Here is a 6,430-nt window from a genome sequence, read left to right on the forward strand (position 1 = left end):
TCCTTCTCATCCCTCCCGTCCCTGCCCGCCCTCTTCCCTGGTCCCTCTTTCCTACGTGTGTCTTGTCGTCCGCCCTCCCCGCACCCTCTTCCCCGCCGCCCCCACCCCCCTGAAGTACAGAGTCCCTACTCGGGCCACCGACCCCGAGCAGCACGATGCCGCTCCGCTGGCTCTCCCTGAATGTACAAGGTCTCAACTCCCCCCCAGAAACGGACGAAAGCCTTTCGCTATCTCTGTAGCTGCCATATAGACATGGCCTGCCTTCAGGAAACACATTTCTCGACCTCCAGTGCCCCCAAATATTTTGATGCTTTCTTCCCATCTGTGTACCAAGCTAATGCCTCCACGAAAACCCGAGGTGTCCTCATAGCCTTTCGTAAAACAGCGAATTTTGTCTGCATTTCTCTCCCGAATTACCCTTCCAGATATCCCACAAGCCGGTAGGGTCCTCATGGAGACGGATATCTCTGCCATCGAAGTCCAATTGGCCATTAAAGCCTTCAAAACGGGTAAACGCCCGGGCCCGGATGGATTCCCCTTCCTTTTCTATAAAAAACTATCGGAAGAATTATCCCCCCACTTAGCCTCCCTCTTTAATGGCCTCCTGAAGGGTGACTCTATGTCCCCCCACATGCTCACAGCGAACGTTGTCATGATACCCAAGCCAGATAGAGATCCCCACTCCTGGGCCAACTACCACCCCATTTCCTTAATAAACGTAGACGTCAAGATCCTTTCCAAAATTCTCACTTCCCGTCTTAACCAATTTCTGGGGTCCCTGATCAAAAAAGACCAGGTCGGCTTCATGCCCTCCAGGCAGGCCGGGGACGGGGTCCGGCGGGCCCTTCACCTGATGCACTTAGCCAAATTACCCTCCAGAGAAATGATGTTGCTGTCCTTGGACATCTCCAAGGCCTTCGACATGCTCTCTTGGCCGTATCCCTTTGAAGTCCTCCCGTCACTGGGGCTTTGGCTCCCGCTTTATATCCTGGGTCGCCGCCCTATATGCCTCACCCCAGGCCAAGCTTAAGTACTGTGGCTTCGAATCATCCCTTTTCCCGATAGCTCGTGGCACTCGCCAAGGTTGCCCCCTGTCACCTGTCCTTTTTGCCCTAGCCCTCGAACCCTTGGCTGAATACATTAGATCCAATCCCGATATTCAGGGTCTTGAGGTGGCGGGCTCCCACCACAAAATATCTCTCTTTGCTGACGATGTCCTCCTGTCACTGACTAACCCCCTCCTTTCCCTCCCAAACCTCCTTAAAGCACTCTCGGACTTTGCACTCATCTCAGACTTGCGGGTCAATCAATCCAAATCCCAAGCTCTTGATGTCTCCTTGGCGCCTGCAACGCTAGCCGCACTCAAGCTCTCCTTCCCGTTCACCTGGGCCCCCTCCCTTAAATACCTGGGCATCCGCCTGACCCCGGCCTATGACACCCTGTACGCAGCCAACATTCCCCCCCTCCTGAAATCCCTCACTAATTTGCTGACCTCCTGGCAGAGATTTCCCATCTCCTGGATAGGGAGGATCCATGCAGTGAAGATGACCTTCCTGCCCAAGTTACTTTACGTGTTCCGGCCCCTGCCGATCCGCATTCCTGGCCATATTTTTCACATTCTCCAACGACGGATACTCGCATTCATTTGGGGCAACTCCCGTCCCCGCATCAACCAAAAACTACTGTATCGCCCCAAACTCAGTGGAGGTCTTGCAGTCCCTAATCTTCGAGCATACTATATGGCAGCCACCATTGCTCCCTTAGCTCTATTACATTCAGTGACCGAACTCCCACTATGTGCGTGTCTCGACTTGGTGGACTGTCACCCCCAGCCCCTCACGTCCCTGCTGTGGCTCTCCCAAACTGACCGGCCCACTAATCTCAGCCCGATTCTTAGACACTCCCTGAAGATTTGGGACGGAGTTCGGTACTCCGGCAACCTGATGTCACCTCACCTCCCTCTACTGCCCTGGCTCAACTCTCCATTATTCCCACCAGGCGCCACCGATCTTCACTCGTTCGCATAGTGGTCCCGTAACGACCTGACCACTGTACACTCCCTCATCTCGCTCTCCGGTGTGAAATCGTTCCAGCAACTCCGCACCAATAGATCCATTCCACTCCAGGAATGGTTTCGCTATACCCAAATAAGCCATTTCATTAATTCGCTCCTGAAAAACACCTCAGCTCCCTCGAGAATGACCCTATCCGAACATTGCTGTAACTCAGACCCACACGCCCCAGGTGTTATCTCTCTGATCTACTCCTCTCTATTATCCTCCACTTCTACCACCCTTGCTCCCTATCAGCGTCAGTGGCATGAGGAATTGGGCAGAACCCTATCACTTGAGGACTGGCAGCATACCTGGTCAGCAATAGCGCGTTGCTCCCGCAACGTACTCCCACTCGAGAATTCCTACAAAGTGATGTACCGTTGGTATTACACGCCGGCCCGTCTGGCGAAATATATCCCCTCCTACTCCCCACACTGCTTCCGGGGCTGTGGCGCATCGGGTACCATGATCCACATTTGGTGGACATGCCACCGGGCGGCACACCTCTGGAATCGTGTCTACGAGTTACTCAATTCCCTCTTCCAACTCACCTTGACAAAGGATCCGTGCGAGGCATTGTTACTCCAACAAATTCCGCAGCTGACGCGTTACCAGAAGCACCTTGTGTCCCACATTTTTGTCGCCACCAAAATGACAATCGCCAGAGCGTGGAAAACTCCAACCCCGAGAAACTGACGGCAGTCCTGTCCGACACACACGATCGCTTCCTACTGATCTGGCAACCTTGGATTGACTACTCTAAACCACCTTCCTTCAATCCACACCTTCTATCCATTTAGAGGCTCTGTACTTCCCAACTCCCCCTGAACCCATTTCCCAGTTTACCGGCCTCCCCTGTCTCACTCCCCCTCTGTTCTGTCCCATACCTGGTCCTCCCCTCCTTCCCCGTCTTCGTGTCCTCTTCCTTTGCTTCCCCTGTTATTGTCGTTAAACTGATTTGTGCTGCTTGACCCCCGTCCTAATGGCCCCGGGGTAGAGGGCTGTAGAACTCATTGACCTCGACCCCACGATACCCAGGCATCGGGCCTGATAAACCCTCCCCCGTGTTGCCCCATTCCATGTTAATTTGAGCCTTACCCACTGAACCTGAACTGCAATAGCTCCTTCTAACTCCCAAATTGCACTCTGGCACTTGCCACACGGCTCCTGTTCTACGGCCTACAGGGCTCTGCACGATGCTGTAGCTGTTTGTTTTCCATTTAAGTGCCTTATTGCAGGGCTTGCATGCCCCACTTCTGTTCTCTTTGTAATCTTTTATATGAAAAACTGACAAAAACCAAATAAAATCTTTGTGAAAGAGAAGCAATTACTCGACCTAGACTTGTGAAAGAGAAAGTAAGCTCAATACACCCTTGTATGTTCTCCCCATCTGAAACATCTGTGTGCACGCCATTGTAAAGCCTGTGACTACAGCAATGAAAACTCAATTTATTAATTTGCTAAATTGAAATATTAGTCTTGGGTTGGCCTCTAAGAAAAACAATAACAAGCAAGATCTAAAATTCCATCTCAGGGAAAGTACAATCCATAATGTAAATGTACACAACGAAATTGTAATTAATTCACTGGGGACTGGTGGAAATGTATGAGGGAAGAATTCCCTTCTCTGTTAAAAGCCTCATTATTTGTCTGTAAAAGGGAGTTGAAGACAAGTGAAGCCGACATACCAGTGATGGGGTTTAAAGAACATTCCCATATTAATTTCGAAATGCCTGTCCAATGAGGTCTTTTACAACAATTATGTTTTGGTGTACTCATCCACAGAGCGTGTGGTTTCCCAAAGGACAGCTGAATCCTCAAGAAAGCCATCTATTTGATCAACCTCAGTCCTGGAAAGATAAATATATTTCATATAGAAATGAGAGCCTAAGTATAGCACTGTGGACGTGCCCTGGATCATCATAATGCCCTACGTGCATGTTTTACAACTGTTTTTGTAATAAACAGTGCAATGTACACTAACCCACATTAACCAATCAGTTACTGCACACCGCGGTCATCGCTAGACCTGGCACTCAGGGCACATGCCCAGATGCAGTGGAGAGTGCAGAACCAATGGAGAGAACTCGTGGAGTACCAATGGAGAGAACTTGTGCTGGACAGAATTACAGGTGGACAGGGGGAGATGTCTGGTGGGAAAGCAATAATGATATTTGTGCTAGAAGGAGGGATTTCTGCAGGGGGGGGGGGGGGGGGGGTCATGTGTACTTGGAGGAGGGGATATTTTATTTTGGGAGAATTTGGGATTTTTTTGGAGAGGGGAAAGTGGGGGAGAGTATCGCACAGGGCATTCTTTGCGTTATGTACTCCTGACCCCTGCACCATGTGTGTTACAAACCGATGCACTCTGAGTTAAACAACCCTGACCCCTGCACTCTTTGCATTACACAGGCCTGACCCCGGTACTCTGAACATTACATACTCCTCACCCCTGCACTCTGTGCATTATGAACCAATGACCGCTGCACTGCGTGCATTACACATCCTGTCGGAAGAGTGATCCTAACTTGGTGGTCACTGAAGGAGTAATCCTTACATCGGTGGTCAGTGGGAAGAGTGATCCTTACATTTAAGATGCATATCTCTCCGGGAGTCATGTCTGTGGCTGTAAGAATATTGCAATGCCTCATTGGATTTGTAGTTCCGCCACAGCTGGAGGGCCAGAGTTTGGCTACCCTTGCTCTGGAGGAACCCTGGTTGAGAAAGGCTGCGCTACATAAATTGTATTCAGTTCTTCTGGTTCCACCACAAATGAAGAAAAAGCTTACAGGTAGGTTAACTAGATTTTGCCTAAACTCTTATATAACAGGCATGCTTCATTGGCTCTCGTAAACTCTCTGGGGTAGGAGCTTAGTGAATAACAGCATGTACAGACAGTATAAAAGAGATGTGGAATTTGTCAGCACTATACAAAACTGTAGAAAACCTATATTATACTCTCCCACACTCCGTGTAATTTACAGGCACAAAATGTTTATTAATGTTATGTTATGTAAGGTGTTTTGGTTTTTCTTGGCCGTCTCGGCTATTATGGAGATTTCCACTCACTTTCTGTCACAGATACACAACAAGAATTGAGGCAAAAAAAAAAAGTTTCCAACGCAAGGAACATTCCCCCAGAGACAGCCGATACAAAAAAGTCTCCTCTTTTCCTGTTGCAGTGATAACTGGAACATACCGTATAAGAATTCCTCTCACTTTCTGGTCACCAGAACAAAGAGTGAATTTCACCAGCAAAGACAAATAGCTATAGGAAGCTAAAAGAAATGCTAAATGTACTGTCCTAAACCCCCCAAAATATACACTTTAATGTATGCAGATTTGATGCAATTACTGTGAAAGCTGGAAGCATGGAAAGCTTGTGTTCTTAGGATGAGCCATGTATCAGGAATGCTCATTCGATGAGCTCTGCTAAGGATGTTTTTCCTAGAGATCTAATACAGGGCACGAGATTAAGAAGTACAGCCAGCGGAGAAACACCTGCGATTGTTTAGGTTTCCTACAAGTGCCAGCCTCTTTCCTGTAAAAGGGAACTGCGAGTCCTGTACTGAAGGGCTCAACTCAAAAAGATTAAGTAGGATATTGCTGGCTTCAGCTCAACAGAAATTACCACCGTAACAAAACAATCTTTTCTAGTGGGTTCACCGCCCCCCCCCATAAAACTTATGGCCTGTCAAATGTATCTGGCACTAGAGGGTAGGAAAAATAAAACAATGGACAGTTTTGGATTAAAATGACGAATGTCAACAGGCAGGCCCTAAAAATATAGTCACGCTTAATAACAGACCTGAAAACAATATGAAAAACCTCGACCCAAACAGGTATAATGGTCAAAGCTGACAGTGTTTTGTGTGTTGCAGTCTTTGGTACTGCTACACCTTGCATAGCAAGAAGGGGTGGAAAAAGACACAGGTCCACCCAGTCCAATGTGTTAGCGTGTGCGCGTGTCAGTCTGTATTGTTTGGAGACAGTAAAGCACTGCTACTGCAATGCGGATCACGGGTGCAATGCTCTGCCTCTTGCAGATTCTCCCCTCCTGTCCATGTCAATTACTCGGTACAGATAGTCAGGAACTTAGACGGGAAGAGTTGTCATTGGACTACAAGTGTGGTGAAATTACTGCACTTGTATTCCATGGAGAACTACAAGTCCCTCTGTCGTGGTGGCTAGAGGGATGTATAGTTTCACCATCCACACGTCCCGTCAAAAGATGATGCAGCTGTGCGGGTGAAGGCACACACAGCCGCACCAAATTAAAAAAACACAATCAGGGAGAAAATCCCCCACAATTCAGGTGTGTGTGTGTGGAGGGGAGGGTGTGTGTGGGTGTGTGTGTGTGTGTGTGGGGGGGGGGG

The 6,430-nt window shown here is 48.7% G+C and overlaps 1 protein-coding gene across 1 annotated transcript in view; it reads right to left on the reverse strand.

Moving 5' to 3' along the window:
- The window catches only part of LTN1 (listerin E3 ubiquitin protein ligase 1), an 88,773-nt gene that overhangs the window by 7,906 nt on the left and 74,437 nt on the right, over positions 1 to 6,430 (reverse strand). The gene's annotated exons all lie outside the window — the stretch shown is intronic.

The sequence above is a fragment of the Nanorana parkeri genome, unplaced genomic scaffold (assembly GCF_000935625.1).
Source record: "Nanorana parkeri isolate BGI_ZX_2015 unplaced genomic scaffold, ASM93562v1 scaffold194, whole genome shotgun sequence".
NCBI lineage: Eukaryota > Metazoa > Chordata > Amphibia > Anura > Dicroglossidae > Nanorana > Nanorana parkeri.